This window comes from Chionomys nivalis, chromosome 21 (assembly GCF_950005125.1).
Source record: "Chionomys nivalis chromosome 21, mChiNiv1.1, whole genome shotgun sequence".
NCBI lineage: Eukaryota > Metazoa > Chordata > Mammalia > Rodentia > Cricetidae > Chionomys > Chionomys nivalis.
In genome coordinates this window covers 50,221,944-50,238,996 of record NC_080106.1, presented here as the reverse complement: position 1 = coordinate 50,238,996, position 17,053 = coordinate 50,221,944, and the positions used below count along the sequence as shown (strand labels likewise).

The 17,053-nt window shown below is 38.9% G+C and overlaps 1 pseudogene; it reads right to left on the bottom strand.

Annotated features, from left to right (window-relative positions):
* Positions 1-5,620: 5,620 nt before the first annotated feature.
* Positions 5,621-17,053, bottom strand: part of LOC130863391 (interferon-induced transmembrane protein 2-like) — a 33,393-nt pseudogene continuing 21,960 nt past the window's right edge.

Genomic DNA, 17,053 nt, shown 5'->3' with positions numbered 1-17,053 from the left:
AATATCCACTTGCTATAAAGAAAGAGAAACAGAAATAAATAACCATAAAAAGAGACATAGAGAAAGAGACAGAGTGAGGGAGATATCCATCAGTGATTATTGATTTCACATTTAGTGAATAAATGAGTGAAATTATCCAGCAAAACAAATCTGTGAAAAATAAAAACTCAAGAGCTGAGTTGGTAGAGCACAAACCTAAGGGGCCTTGGGTTTGATTCCAGCATGACTTGTGCTACACATGGTGGCATGTGCCAGTCAGAAAACCTAGCAGGAAATGCTTATGTCATCATTTAGAAAAGAGCAATGACCTCTCCTCTCTGCTCACCATTGCCACACACACTCACAGATGAAAATATAAGCACCATTACTTACCAGTATCTTTACTTGTCAACCTCCAGAAGATGGCAAGAGAGAACAGAAAGAAGAAAGCAGCCACTAAAGGTGGAGACAGGAGGATCAGAATTTCAAGGTCATTTTCCTGCAGACCAGACCATGTTACAGGTAGAACTGTGTCAAGAAGAGAAAAAAAGCCCTCTTCCTTGTTATGGAGACCAGTGAGGACCATCTGTGGTTTTCCCATGGTGCTTGGTCAACTTTCCTGCCTTAACCCAAGAGGGAGAAGAAGAGAAGTACTGTTCCTGCTGGAACCGGGCAATGGCTATGGGAAATTGAAAGGAAAAAAAAAACGAATAGTATAAGCCATACTATTTCATGCCTCTAGATTACTTACTTAGCACTTGAACTTTCTGTCTTCAATATTTGTTGACGTAACCCTCGTCAAGTATTTACTTTACCCCAATAAATCACTTGACTTAAACTTTATTGCAAAAATGATTTGCTCTACACTTCAGAATTTGCTTCACAGATAGAATGTTGCTTTGCACAGGGCTTTTTCTACTTCAGTGTAACCATCAGAAACAGTCTGACCATTCCTCCCAACAGTTCTCAGCATCTCATTTTTTCAGTTTGACTAATAGCATCAATTTAAGTGTCCATTGAAAGTCCATTATTGTTAGTTGTTTTTGAATTATAAGATCCTAAGTGTATATTCTAAATTGAGCAGGAAAGGTTAAGATGAATACAGGAAAGCTGAGTCAGATCATGGAAAGAAGAAGAAGAAGAAAGAAGAGAAAATGAGGAAGAGCAGAGGATGGCCCTTAGTAACACCTGACTTAGGGACAACAGTTTTTTCTCATCTGTGATATTTTATCAGGCCTCCTTTCTGTCTCACTTTCTGCCCATCTTGACCCAGGAACATTTCATCTTGATATACTTACATTAATTGTATCAGCAAATATGGTGTATCTAAGATCAAATTCTGAGGTTCATAAGAACCATTCAACTCAACTTAGTTGGCAACTTCAAACAACACATTTGTCATCTCACAGGTACTGTGGACCTGGAATCCTGCTCAGATTAATTCAGTCTCTCTTTGCCACCACCAAGCTGAAATTATCATGTTAGCCAGAACTAACAATTAATTGGAAGTTCTTGTCTGAACTCTCTGGTTGTTGATTTCATTTATCTCAAGAATGTCCCCTTCTTTGTATCAGCCAATGCCTGTACATGGTTCTCACAATCTTGGAAGATGCTTAATATTGTCCTCCCTGAGGTTCTGTGAGTTTCAGGGTGGTCTATTCTTTCAAGACCAAAAGAAGAACATATACAGCTTGAATTGTTATTTTTCATCTCTAGGCTGAGATTAAAAGAGTTTACCAGGTTTTCTGGCTCACCCAAAGAATTTTCCTGTTGAGTAACTACAATCCACTGTTTAGAAATATTCAGTTTTCCTTTTTTACTTAACACAATCCAATCCTAAGAACCATTCCCATCATGACTATAAGTTTTTCATGTTCTAGAGACATGGACTGCAAAGGTATAGTCACTAATGATGTGGCAGGTTGAGGGCATTCATTAGAATTATACCTTCCTTGAGGGGAGTTTTAGAATATTATGTATATACTAAATATATTGTGTTATATTATTTTAAGTTTTATATACAAAGAAAAATATCCCATTTATTCAGAAAATCAAAAGCAAATAGATTTCTTTTTGTGATGGCTTTGAAAGCAAATTAAAATAAAATGTGCACACATACCTAGATGGGAGGTGGGTGTGAAAACAAAAGACAGAGAGCAAAGTGATAGCAGTGGCTAAGCTAGACAGGGGCAGGAGAGACAGTGACATTGTGACAAAAAACTAGTAATTAAATCTACACATCACATGCTTTGATATCATTTTCAAATCTATAATGAACAAAACTTGTTTTAAGAATTTAAAAGAAGTATTTTGTATCAGATTTCTTGGTCTGTAAACCCTCAGCTGCTGAGCCACAGGTGTAGAAGGGTGACAATGAAAACTAAAGTAGGGCTGGGACTAGCAGGCAAACAACCAATGAAGTCAAGCGCTTGCTCTGTGCTCATAGCTTCCTCATCTCTATTTTTGCTAGATGCATCTTTGGTGATGAGACGTTTAGACATTTAGTTTTATTCACTCTCTGATAAAAAAAAAAGAGAATGAGAGAAAAGAAAGGGAAGGAAGGAGAAAGGAGAGAGGAATGAAAGACTTGATGTTAAACTCATCAAGCATGGGATGCTACCAAAGACCAATAGATTTAGAATGACTCAATCTACATAAAAACTCTCCAATTATTGGAAACACAAGTTTGCTTAGACACTAGCATCTACTGCAGTAGTTCACACTCTTGAGAACACAGAGATTCTCAACTATGAAAACTCTGAAGTCCTTAAATGATCAAGGAATGTTATTTGAAAATCAATGACTTAAAATTACAATTATGCATTAAGATTTAATAACTATGACTTCACTAATAACCACAATAATTTTACTAGCAAAATCTTAAACACAAAACCAAAGTTCCTTTATAAGATAGAGCATTTAAAATTAAAGCCAGCTGTCTCTTTTTTGCCTACTTTTGGGACCCTTTTCTCTTACTGAGCTGTGTAGTCCAGCCTTAACATGAAACAAGGTGCCTAGACTTGTAACTTCATATGCCATGTTTGGGTGATATTCCTAAAAGACCTACCTATTTTCTGAAGGGAGATGGTGAAGGAGTGGTGGGGCAGACGTGAAAGGGGGAGGGAATGGGAAGAAATAAGGAAGAGATAACTGGTCAGGATGTAATATATGAGACAATAAATTTTAAAATGAAAGAATAGCTTTAATAATAGATGAAGATTAGCATATAGCATTGCTTCTTTTCGGCTAAAGTGGACACATTGTTCCCCTCTAAAACAGAGGATGAGGAAGTGGAGCAGGGTGTCCACAGGGGAGGTTGTCATTAAGGTCATTGCAGTCTCAGAGCCATGGCCTCTCTGTCTTGCACACACACAGTAACAAACTGTAATGATATTTTTTTAAGATTAAATATCTGAGGAAGGAAAAATGGGGAAAATTTATCTGCCTTCAAAGATTCCACAGGTTAGAGAAGACAAACAGTTGAGAGTGGCATGTGTGGTGTTACCTGGATAGAGCACTGAGATGAATTTCCCACATGTGTATATGGAAATGTGCACCCTAAGAGGCCTCATTAGAGCCATACTGTCAGTAACCGTGTTCCAGATTCTACCGTGATTATTAAAGTCTAACTACCAACCCCAGGTCTTCACACAAGAGCTTATTACACTCCTAGTTTTGTGACATTTCAAAGTTTTCAGGCATTTATTACACCCTACACGTTCTTAGGATGCTTTTGGTATTCCAACTTGAGTGCCACATAGCCCACTTAATCGGGTTCTTCCCTTATGTTTCTGTGATATGTGCTTCAAATGAAAAATCAATAAGTAAAGGCCTTGTTTATCAAAGATGAGTCTGCTAAAACAGACAACACTCTCAACAATCTATTCATCAGATATCATCAGAACATGCCCAACTAAAGATCATTAATGAAGTTGCACAGGAAATGGAGATTGCTCACTTTCTCAGGACTCTGTAAATGAAGCACCACGTACATGCAGATGCAATAATAGCACTAAGAATGGCTTAGTAGGAAATATCCAAGGGGAGCAACACACAAGAAAGGTCTAAGGCAGAGATAGTCAGTAATAGAATTGTTAATGAACAAGCTTAATTTCATGCATATATTTGGCAACACTAACTTAATGTTATTAATATAATATAATAATACTTAATAAACATTATTAATAATTTAATATGTGTCTTTAAGAAAGAGCAGAATGGGGTAGGATCTTCCTGGTTGGTGTGAGCTATAGCTTTATTTTACCAGATTTCCCATTATCTGGCCCATAGATTTGATAGCGAAAAGATAGCATTTGTATGGAAAACTTCAATAAAGCAATTAATCTCAGGTACCTTTTATGGAAAGCCTTTGACTCCCTTCATCAATATGGGAAGTAATACATGTATGTTACAATGTTACAAGCACCTGGGAACTCCAGGATGAGATGAACTGAGACATAGTTTCTCCTAAATTAACTATTATAATACCCAGAATCTTCATCTCTGTAGTTGTTTTTTTTTTTTCCCCCCTTTGGGTGCCTGCATGGAGACTTAATTTTACTTATGAATGTACAACCTTAGGTTGCTTGTTTCTAACCAGTTTTTCTAACTTAAATTGTTCCATTTCTCTTTAACTGCTATTTGCTTCTGGGCTTTTTCCTTTTTTTGTTCTATATCTCTTTCCTTTTTATTTCATGGTTAATTGTGTGGCTAGGTAGCTGGCCTCTGGCATTCTCCTCTCCTTCTCCTTTTTTTGCTTCTCCTCTTCGCTAAATTTTTCCTACTCCTTATTCTCACTGCCTGATAGTCCTGCCTATCCCTCTCTTGCCTGGCTACTGTCTGCTCAGCTCTTCATTAGACTAAACAGTTGATTTAGACAGACACAGTAAAACAGCTTTGCAAAGTTAAACAAATGCAACATAAAAGAACGCAACACATATTTCCACCATTAAACAAATATTCCACAGCATAAATGAATATAACAGATCTTAAACTAATATTCTAAAACACATCCATTGTGATAATCATGATATTTTCTTTGCAGCTAGGTGTTAAAAGCTTCTAGTGGAGGAAATCAACTGCCAGGTCTGTTGCAATTTATAATAAATTAGTCTCACACTAACCCAGAATGAAGTATAATAAAGGTTTATTTAATATGTGGTAGACTAACAGAAAGGGTAGAGATCCATAGTCCTCTATGTTCATTCGGAGCTGGAACTGAATTCAGCAGTTGAGAGTCCTGTGCATTTATAGTACATGAAACTGTACCCAAACGAGGCTGGTGTTTTAAAGGTTATTGGCTGAAAGAGTTCCCACAGCACCTCCCCCTTTTGTTTAAATAAGAGTTCCAAACACAATACAAAACTATATACAATAAGAACAAATAGCAAGTATAAAAATTAGAATTACAACAAGCGTAAACAATATCAAGCAAAAAAACATATGCTAAATATTTCAGCAATTATCCTATCCTAAGGACCCTAAGTCTTTTGTTGTTGTTGCTGTTGTTGTTGTTGTTGTTGTCATGTGCACTTTATTGAATCCACTGTGGACAGATGCAGGAAGGTAACATTTGCGTATGCGTAGGGTAAAGGAAGGGTCACGGGACGGGCAGCTGTGGACTGTGGTGCACTGGGCAGGACTAGAATCCAGAATGTGGCTTTCTCTGTGAAAAGGCTTGAAAGACAGCCACAGAGGTGGTGGAGACAATAATGATGCAGATAATAACCCTAGGATGCTGAAGATCAGGGAGCTGATATTCAGGCACTTGGCAGTGGAGACATAGGCCTGGGCTCCAATCATATCACCCACCATCTTCCTGTCCCTGAACTTCACAGAGTAGGCTAGGCAATGAAACCCAGGCAACAGATGTTCAAGAAGAGTGCATTGAACAGGGACCAGATCACATGGTCAGGCACAGAGACCTCTCTGGGCATGTTGATCACAGTGGTTCTCACCACAGCTGAGTTGTGGGGTTCCCCCAGCTCAGTCACCCCATACTCTTCTTTGATTGTCTCATAGCTTGGGGGAAGTCCGGCATTGGTGCTCAAGAAGGCTCATGGTACTGACTTGAACAATCGCCCCATCTGGAGGATGGCTGCAGCTACCCTGGCTCTGTAGGCCCGCCCTTTCTCCGAGCCTAAGTCTTATATTAGAAATAGTTTGGCTAAGTCATGAAAAGAAAGTAACTGTGACTATCTAGTCTTCAAATCCATCAAAAACCTGAGAAGAGAAATAATACTACTTGGGAAAATAGGAAGTGCAATCAAGTAACTTCCAAAAGGTGCAAGAAATGACAAAGACAACTGGCTATCTGGGCAATCACTTAAAGTCTCATTTGCAGCAGTGGGGCATACTGTGGGACAATGGTCTTGTACCCTGTAAAGATTTGTCTCTTGTACTTGTTTAATAAAATGCTGATTGACAAGTAGCTAGGCAGGAAATATAGGTGGTGCAACAGAATAGGAGAATTCTGAGAAGAGGAAAGGCTCAATCTGAAGTTGTCACCCAGAACAAGAGAAAGCAAGATGAGAATGCCTCACCGATAAAAAGTACCAAGTCACATCGCTAACACAGACAAGAATTATGGGTTAATTTAAGATGTAAGAATTAGTTAATAAGAAAGCCTGAGCTATTGGGCCAGCCATCTTATAATTAATGTAGACCTCTGTGTACTTCTTTAGGACTGAACGACTAAGGGACCAGGTATGATAGAAACCTCAGTTAACAAGGGCAACCAACTTTGGCCAAGTACTAGAGTAACTAACAGAACATTTGCAGAGGCAGGAAAAATTTAAACACTGTCTAACCCTGTCTTGGCAAGGTTTAGCATTTTATCCTACTTTTCCAGTCCGGACACCATGCATTTTATCAGTGGTCAAGGCAAGGGCAGTTATTTGCCCAAAGGCCAGTTTTGCCAAGAAGAAAACAAGCTTTAATTGAAGTGTCTTCAATGCCCAACATTCTCTTAGGAACAGATCAGTGCTGCCATGAACAATCGCGTCTCACATCAACAGAATCCTAAATATTTAAATGCCATATTCCATAGTTCTTTGAAGTGGTTGAAGATGACCTCAAAATATAAGCAATGTATAAGTATCTTGATCAAAGGTAGGAATATATAGGATAATATGATAAATATATCCTAAAATTACATCAATATATAAAATATCTTAAGCCGAGGTAGAAACATGCATAGAATATGACAAAATAATTTTGCATAGGTACACAGCATTAAACACAGAAGCAGGAGCATATTCAATATAAGAAATATAATATGAATTTGCATCAAAAAACAAGAATCTTCACCAATGTAAATTATCTATAAATAATAGTTCACAAGTAATTTCACTATTGCTATTATTAGTAGCATAAGTGAGCTCACACTAATCTACCCATTATCTTATCCCATCTATTCCTCTTTTTTTTTTCTTTTTTTGGTTTTTCGAGACAGAGTTTCTCTGTGGTTTTGGAGCCTGTCCTGGAACTAGCTCTTGTAGACCAGGCTGGGACTTGAACTCACAGAGATTCGCCTGCCTCTGCCTCCCGAGTGCTGGGATTAAAGGCGTCCTCTTTTTCTTTCTTAAGAAAGACTTTGACTGTTACCATTAACCATTTATAATCGACCCTTTTAAAATAAAAAAAAACTCATAAACAAGCATTTTGGGAATTTGGGTATAGTTTTCTCCAAACTGTATAATTATGTTTGTTGGGCAAAGTATTTTTAGGAGTTCATGGAGACTCTTCAGAGGGTTTTGTTCCATCAAACCACATTAGCCTGGAAAGAATCCAGAGGTTCTCACCTTCTTGGGAACAAAAGCAGAATATCTTTTCCAAAGTAATATATCCTTAAACTCAAATTATAAAGTCAATATACTTTTAAAATATATATGTCGATTTAGCTTAGCAGCTCCCAGAATAAAATGTCTCTCTGCAGTCAAAAAAACTTTAAAGAATATACAATATTGTACATAATCCAAATTCTCTGTGTATATTTCATCTTTACATGACTTCTTTTTCTTTACTCCTTTAATCTATGACTTTCTGTACTCTTTTATATTACTTTTACTGTCTTTTTAAAGATTGTGCTTTATTTTTCAAAACTATGTATGTCTTTTAATAACTGTCTATACTCTTTTTCTCATTTCTTCCAAGTCTAGGTACATTTTTTAACACACTATGTCTCATTTAAAAGTCTTTTTTGTCTGAATCTTTATTGTATATCTGTAATCATTTCTGACCAGAAGTGCCTCTTAAAATGCTAAGGGGTGTGACTAGCACTAAGGTTGCTTTCCCTTTTGGCTCCATCCAGTCCAATATGACAGAAATATGTTCATTACCACCTCTGTGAGCCATGCTCACTGCCCCAGATCCAGGGATACAGTGGTTCCATGTCACCATTAAGCAACTTGCACCACTCTGCTCACAAACCCTATTTAAATGCTCCATAATAGGGCCTCCTGCAAGAGCCAGAGTCATTCAATGATGCCAGAATGAATCAGGAAGCCAGCTTTTATTTATTTATTTTTATTTATTTATTTATTTTATTTTTGGTTTTTCGAGACAGGGTTTCTCTGTGGTTTTGGAGCCTGTCCTGGAACTAGCTCTTGTAGACCAGGCTGGTCTCGAACTCACAGAGATCCGCCTGCCTCTGCCTCCCGAGTGCTGGGATTAAAGGCGTGCGCCACCACCGCCCTGCGAGGAAGCCAGCTTTTAAAGAAGCCATGCCACTGCTTGTAACCAGCAAACAGAGCCTATCTGTAAATGTGTGACTACCAAAAAGCTGCACATGGTTGCCATTTTGTGGGTCTAGAAGCCCTCTTTTTTGTTAAGCTTTTTTGTTGGAGGAGAGGGTGCCAATATGTTGTAAGAAGCTATTTGTTGGTTCCTAGCTGCCCAGTCCCAAAACGACCACACAGAAACGATGTTAATTAAAACACTGCTTGGCCCACTAAATCTAACTTCTTATTTGCTAACTCTTACACCTTAATTTAACCCATTTATAGTAATCTGTGCATCACCACAAAGTCATGGCCTACCAGCAAAGTTTTAGCACTCTGTCTCTGGCAGTGGCTCCATGACTTCTCCTTGACTCTATCCTTCTTTCTCCCAGCTAAGCTTTCAGTTTAGTTTTCCCTGCCTACCTAAATTCTGCCCTATCAACAGGCCAAGGCAGTTTCTTTATTCACCAAAGGTATTCACAGCATACAGAGGGGAATGCCAAATCAGTTTTTTAGGTCTTATGTGGATCCCTGCCCCAAACAGGACCCCAATTTGTTGGCATATAAAAAAGTTCCACATAGCCCAGCATGGAGTATAATAAAGGTTTACTTAATAGGGGGTAAACTCAAAGAAAGTGTAGTGATTGCAGTCTTCTGCATGTGATGGGAATGGAAACCAAATCCAGTAGCCAAGAGGCCCATTTACACTTTATATCTGCATTTATAGTACATGAGACCATGCCCAAAGTGGGCTGATATCCTAAAAACTATTGGCCTTTGTTGTATATAAATGTTTGTTTTTATTTAAATGAAGAATATGATATAGAGATGAATACTTTGCATTGATGCAGATCTTGGTCTATTGATACAAATTAAAGATAAAATTTGTTATATGTATTTTTGCTTTTGTTTAAAGTATTGTGCGTATGTAGCTCATTTAAAAATGCAATGTATAGTTAAGTAATTTATAATAGTCAAACTTATAGTTATGTTAGGTTTTCTAAATATACAGAGCTATATTTCAGATGGATAGGTATTCTTAAAATCTTTCAAAAATGTACAAAATAGAGCATTTAAAATGTTTTAAGAACTTAGACTTTTCTTGATAGTGAGACATGTCTGCTTCTGACAGCATCAATTACTTCAGAGAGGTTGATGGGCTTTGAACAAACTCATTATGGAATTTGCCTTCAGTGTGACAAGGCTAACCATTTGGGCAAGAAACTGCTCTTGCCTGGACTGCTTGATGGTATGCTGTATGAACTGGACATGCAGGACCCACAAAAAAAATGACTTCCGAACTTGCCTAAAGGTGAGACAGTCCTTCAGGGTTCCTACTTCATGAAAGAGTCTGCCAAACATTCTGTAGGACACAAAAGAAAGTGACTGGTAAACTGTCAATAGAGACAAAAACAACTTTCAAATTTCCTGCTTCAAGGAAAAGTCTGCCAGATACTATGGGCCCAAAGGTTGAAGATGGATGCCCCAATGTTACAGAAGAACTTTGGGTGACTGTCCAGACAGCAAGATGTCTCTGTCAATTCTAGAACTTTGGAATTTGCTTTCAATGCACTTCCTCTTTACTTAGGTAATATTATATTCTTCTGGAGTCTTTGATGGGGTTGAAGAAAATTAGTTGTAATTATAAAAGTTAAATTAGATATTAAACTTTAGACTCACAAAGATAGGATAGATGATGAAGTATTTTACATTATTTAATGAATGTAAATCCACTAAATATTATAATTATATTCTTGCTAGTAACTTTTTGTTATATGTAATTTTACTATGTTAAAGTTAAAACTTCCCTTTTTATTAAGACAGAAAGGGGGAGATGATGTGGGATTACCCACTGTATGCTATGAATATGCTTTATTACCGTTGGTTAGTAAAGAAACTGTTTTTGCCTTATAGTAGGGCAGAATATAGCCAGAATAAAAGAGATATAGAATGAGAGTCAGCAGAGTCAGGGAGACACCATGTAGCTGCTGAAGGAGGGAGAGGCCAGGAAACTTTACCAGTAAACCACAAGCCTTGTGTTAATACATAGATTAATAGAAATGGGTTAATTCAAGATGTATGAGTTATGTAGAAATATGCACGAGCTAATCGGCCAAGCAGTGTTGTAATTCATATAGTTTCTGTGTAATTTGTTCCGTTCTGGGTGGCCAGGAAACAAATGAGCAGCCTCCACTTACACAGGTCCTCATTGCATGTAGGCAATCAATTCTTCTATCTGAGAGAAAACCAGAATTTTAATATTTACTTTCAGAACTCATCCTATTTATGTTATTTGTGATGAATTTTGGTAGTCAGTGGTGAATCTCAGAGAAAATGAGGCTCTGTTGGGAACATATATAGGTTTTTACTACAGAAACAGACAATGTGTATTGCAGAACAGTTGTGTACTCTGTAAAGATGTGTCTCTGTCTAAGGCACCTTCTAATTGGTTTAATAAAATGCTGTATGGCCCAATAGTTTGTCAGGACAGGATAAGCAGGATTTTGGGGGAGAGACAAGAAGAGGAAGATAAAATTAGGTGTGCAGTTCTGCCAGAAGGCTTGGAGCAAGTCAGCTGTACCGTACAAAGAAGAGATAATGGAGTCATGTGGCAGAATGTAGATTTAAAAAAATATGAGTTAATGAAGTTATAAGAGCTAGTTGGGGAAAAGCTTCAGATAAAGCCAAGCTTTCAAAATTAATAATAAATCTTTGTGCCATTATTTGGGGGCTCATAGTACAAGTAAGTCTGACAAGAAAGCTTGCTACAAAGATGTCCCAATTTGAGCTTGTAGTTGGGCTAGAATAATTGAATAATTCATGCTTTTGGATCAATGTTTAACTAAAAATTCTGTAAGTACTTAATAAGTAACCTGTCTAGGTCAAAAAGTGATGGAGGATTTAACCAGTTTACCTTGTGCACTCTATTCTGTTGTCAGCTTTCCCTAATAGTTTCCTGCAGTTTGTTTCTACCGCTGGTCAAAACCACTACATAAGGTCTTATCATATACAGAAATATGTCAAAGTACCTAAAAATAAAAATGTCATTTATCTTTGACCATGCTCTGCCCTCCACCCCTCTCACTCAGTTTCCCACTGAGGTCTTTTGCTCTCATCTGAGGGACCCTAGTTTTCTCTTTGGTATGTTTTCTAAACCCCACTTATTTATCTATATGAAACATTCCCCAGTCCATCTTCTTAAGTGAAATTCATCCCACTTATGTTTTAGCCTCAGTAGAACTAGGCACATTTAAATTCCTCTGTATCTGTGAACAGAAAACATCTATTATATCCATAGCTTATTTCACAGTATATATCTCTTGAACACCTGCTATGTGTCAAGGGCATGCCTTTAGACTATGGCTGACAATGACTTCATACACAGATAAATAGTTGTAATATTTGTTCTTTTGAGACATGATCTTATTATGTATATATCTCAGGCTAAACTAGTAATCTTTATGGAACCTATCCACCATAACTGTGGTTACCTGACAATACAGAGCAATAAAATCAGTGGACAGCTCAGCAGGCAGCACTAACTGGATTCAGTAGGTTAACATAAAAGCAAGAGAAAGTGTGTGGAGAGGGTTGGGGGGAGAACTAAGGGTAAATATAATCAAAATACATTGTTTCTATGTCTAAAATTATCAAGGAACAAAAATTATTCTATTAAAAATAATGAAACAGAACATTAGATGGTCACAGAAAAGAACACTCTGCCTTTAGTGGACAAATGGATTTCAGAAGATGGTAATGTAGGAACAGGGCATCTACTGTTAGAAGCATGGGAACAATTCTGTAGGCACATTGTGTCTTCACAGAAGTGACTCGGGCAATGTCTTTGTCCCCCCTGCTCTGACACAGCTCCTATAGAGAGGAGTCAGGGCTCCAGCTCCTAAATAGGGCAAGGATAGGGTTGTGGCAAGCACCAGAGATCTGCAGAAGAACGCCACAACTTTACCATCTAGTTAATCAAAGCCTGAGATGTCTTGATGTCTTTCTTGTTCTCTCTCGTCTCCCCAGGACTCTGGTGTCAGGGAAATAAGTCACCATAGCTAAATGAAGCACAAACTACCTATGTGAAGCTATGATGTGGAAGGACACTGGGACCGTCATCCTCAACCACCTCCATCCTTAGCATGGGAGGGACTCTCCTTTCAGATGCCTTGTGTCTCCTCAGACATCCAAACTGAAGATCAGGTACCAGGAGCAAAGACAAACTGTCCCTACAGCCCTCTGTTTCAGTTTCTGAGCCATAGAAATATTTGCCAAGAAAGGAAAAGTTTGTCTTAGGCCACAAACTTGAGGAACACCTTGTTTTAACAATAGATAAGAAATGGATGGTTCAGTGAAGGTGACAAAAGGAGATTCATGATGGGTTTTTCAAATGAGGATTTGAGAACTTTACTGAACAAATGGATGCGAGAGTGAAGAATGGAGAGAGAAGGATGACATATCTTTGGCTTCGGCACTCACAGACTAATGAGTCCATTTGCTGAGATCAAGGAGGTAGCAGGCAGTGCAGATGAAGAGAGCGATAAGACAAGCCTGACCTCTCCTGCTAAATTCTAAGCTCTTTGAGAGCAAAAAAAGAGTTTTATCTGTTTCTTCCAGACCACAAAAATATTTTAAGTGGAAAAAGTCTTAAATACCTCCTACATTACACTATGAAGAAACAGTTGCCCACGACTGCCCTGGTGAGATCATCTCTTTGGAAAGTATTTATCTGTGATACATATATATGAATACAAATGAAGATGCAGCTTAACATTTGCATAAAAGGAATTGACATATTATATCAATTAATCATACTTGGCAAGGGAAACAAAAATAAATTAACTTGCTGTCTTTCAGGCATTGTCTGTACATAGCAAAGGGATATAAGGAGGTGGAAATGTATGGTGATTTTGGCTTACGGAAGCATGCATATATCAATACCAACCATATAAGTTAGAAAAATGAGGGGTTGCTGTTCTGAATTGTGTTCTATAAACGAAAGCATCATGCATCTTCACTTATGGAGAATTATTATTTGTGTTACTTGCCCCTGGCCTTTTATTTTCAGGGTCATTGCTTCATCCAGTAGTAGCTATAACCATTTATGAATGGTCTGATTGTGTATTCATTACAGTTTCTGGAACCTTACATAGATTATGTCAGAAGTGAGAGCTGTGGTGATGAAGGGCTTGTTACAGGCCGCCCTTCGGAAGAGCAGTTCCATGGCAGCTAGGCATTTCTGAGTTCCTTCAGTTTTGTACCATCCCATGGTAGCACCATTCTTTCATACACTCTTGGTGTCAGATGAGGTCTCATGCAAGCTTGCCTATTCATGAGTGCTCCACAATGTCTGTGTTGCCCTTCCCTTTTGGCTCCTAAGTAAGGAATTTGTTCCTCTTGTAGTATTTGCCAAGCTCATTATATCTGAAAGGCAAATAGGAACTCCTGAGCATTTCTCTGGGCTGCAGCCTCCATCTGATGTTTCTGGTGTTTAAGGAATGTGGCGCTGGTGACAGCACAGGCTTTCCACACATGTCTCTGACTCTGACTACCAACTATCTTTCCAAACTATGAGGCTGAAGGCTCAGAACAAACAACAGCCATGACTGTTTACATAGAAACTGCTTGAGACTGAGCCCATAAACATTGTTATAGATGATGGAAGGGGCCATGAAGCCCAGCCCTGACCAGAGGAGATTTTGATACTTTAGAGTTCTAAGGTGAAGTAAGTCATTGATTTCATGATGGTGACTTAACTTATCCTTACCAGAGGATAATTCTGCACCAACATGGGCAGCTCCAATGAAATGCAGCCAGTTGCTAGGCAAACAAAAACAAGCAAAAAGATATGAAAGTGGAATGGGAACTTGATGGGAGGAGGGGTAAGAGAGGCCTGAAGAGCAGTGTGACCAAAATGTATTGTAAAATGTATGTAAAATTGTCAAACAATTCTTTTAATGAAAGAATAAATTTCAACAGGTGTGATGGTGCATGCTACAGTTTCAAACTTAGGACACTAAGTCAAGATTGAGGTCACACTGTGTACATAAATAAAACGTTTTAAAATTTCAGGTTACTCTAACTGGTTGGAACTCAAAGGAAAAAAAATGTATTTTCCCTGAGACATTAAAAAATCAAGAACCCAAGAACAAAAAGAAATCTGCATATTACACAAAAAGAAACTGCTAGAACAAATACACAAACCATATGAAAGCAATGCTGCTCAAAGGGTGCCCACCAGAGTCTTAGACTGAGACTTTAAAAGGCAAAGATTATAATTTTGTAAGCTACTTTATAAATGCAATAATCTTCCAATAAAAAAATTGGGATTTTTGTGGCACTGGACAAACAGATGCTTTTTTGATGTTATTGGTTTGAAAAAAATAAACAAATATTGGAAAACCTCTGAAGAAAGGACAGTTAAGGAGGATTTAGTTTTATTAATTACTAAAACTTACTTAATTTCTCAGTTATACACAGAATCTATATGATTCTTATATGTAAACAAATTAATATATAGAAACTTAAGAACTGCTAAATAACTTGAAACTGGCATTTAAAGATAGGATTGTCAACACATTAAAAGAAACCTAGCAATCATAGAAACAATCAAACAAAACTCCAACTAAAATTAGATGCATAATTTCAATTATATTCAAGCTGTCCAGAGATTTTTATGCTCTAAATAATAGATAAAATGAGAGCATCAGAAGAAAAGGTTAGAAAATTTCCTTAACATGATGTGGGGCCCAATCCCCAAGGTCCAAAACAAAAAAATTAGGTCGAAGTCAAAAGATTAAGAGTATGCCAGAGAACAGTTTCCTGCCATTTCACTAAGGCTACCAACCCAGAGCAGTGAGTCCCTGACTAGAGGGCAGGCCTCAAGGTCCCCGCCAGGGAAAGCGGGCCCCCGCTGCTGTGATCTGCTGGACCTGCTCTGCCTGCGCCCTACTTCCCTTAGTCCCTGGCTCATTGGGGCATCCAGGAGTTCCTGTGTAGGTGCCAAGAAGTTTCATCGGGACGGGTGAGTGTGTGCTATCCTGGGGAGGACTGTCCCGGTAGAGAGCACAAACACCCCTCCCCCAGCTCCTGCTGCAGGGCTTTCTCTCCTACACACCCGCCCCCACCCCCACCCCCAAGGCTGCCTTGTCTGCAAGGTCCTTAGCTGTGGAACAGTTTCCTGCCATTTCACTAAGGCTACCAACCCAGAGCAGTGAGTCCCTGACTAGAGGGCAGGCCTCAAGGTCCCCACCAGGGAAAGCGGGCCCCTGCTGCTGGGGCTGCAGTCTCTGCTGTGATCTCCTGGACCTGCTCTGCCTGCGCCCTACTTCCATTAGTCCCTGGCTCATTGGGGCATCCAGGAGTTCCTGTGTAGGTGCCAAGAAGTTTCATCGGGACGGGTGAGTGTGTACTATCCTGGGGCGGACGGTCCGGTAGAGAACCAAACGCCCCTACACTAAGGCTACCCAACCAGAGCGGTGAGTGCCTGCCTAGCGGGCAGGCCTCAGCAACCCCCGAAAGGGAGCGCAGGCACCTCCAGCTTGTACTGCAGTGTCGCCTGTGTTCTACTGGACCCTGCCCGACCCCTTGCATTCGGCCTTCTTTACGCGGGTCATTGGAATACCACGCATCCATGTTTTGGTGTTGAGGAGTTCATCTGGAAGGGAACGGTTCCTGCCCCTACACTGAGGAGATACACCTAGAGAGTTAGTCACAGCAAAGACTGGTCCAAGACATCAGGCCTCTCCTGGCTCCATTTGAAGGAAAAGATGGGCAGGCGCCAATGCAAGAATTCCCCCAACAACTTGAAAGGCAACGTGACATCACCAGGATCCAGGAATCCCGAAATGAGAAGTCTACACCCTAATCCAGAAGAATTAGAAGAATTCGACTCAAAAGTGAATTTTATGAAAATAATAGAGGACCTTAAACAGGAGGTGAAAAACTGCCACAGCCAATTAGAGATTACAAACAAAAAGGTAGAGGAAATGAATAAATATCTCAAAGATACCCAAGAAAACCAAGAGAAACAAGAAAAAGTAATCAAACAGGTAAGGGAAACGGTTCAAGACTTGAAGAATGAAGTGGAAGTAATAAAGAAAACACAAACCGAGGGAAGGATGGAGATGGAAAATTTGAATAAACGAACAGGAACTACAGAGACAAGTACCACCAACAGATTACAAGAGATAGAAGAAAGAATCTCAGACAGTGAAGATACCATAGAGAAAATAAACACTCTCATCAAAGAAAACAGCATAACCAACAAATTCTCATCACAAAACATTCAGGAAATCTGGGACACAATAAAAAGACCAAACCTAAGAATAATAGGGATAGAAGAAGGAGAAGAA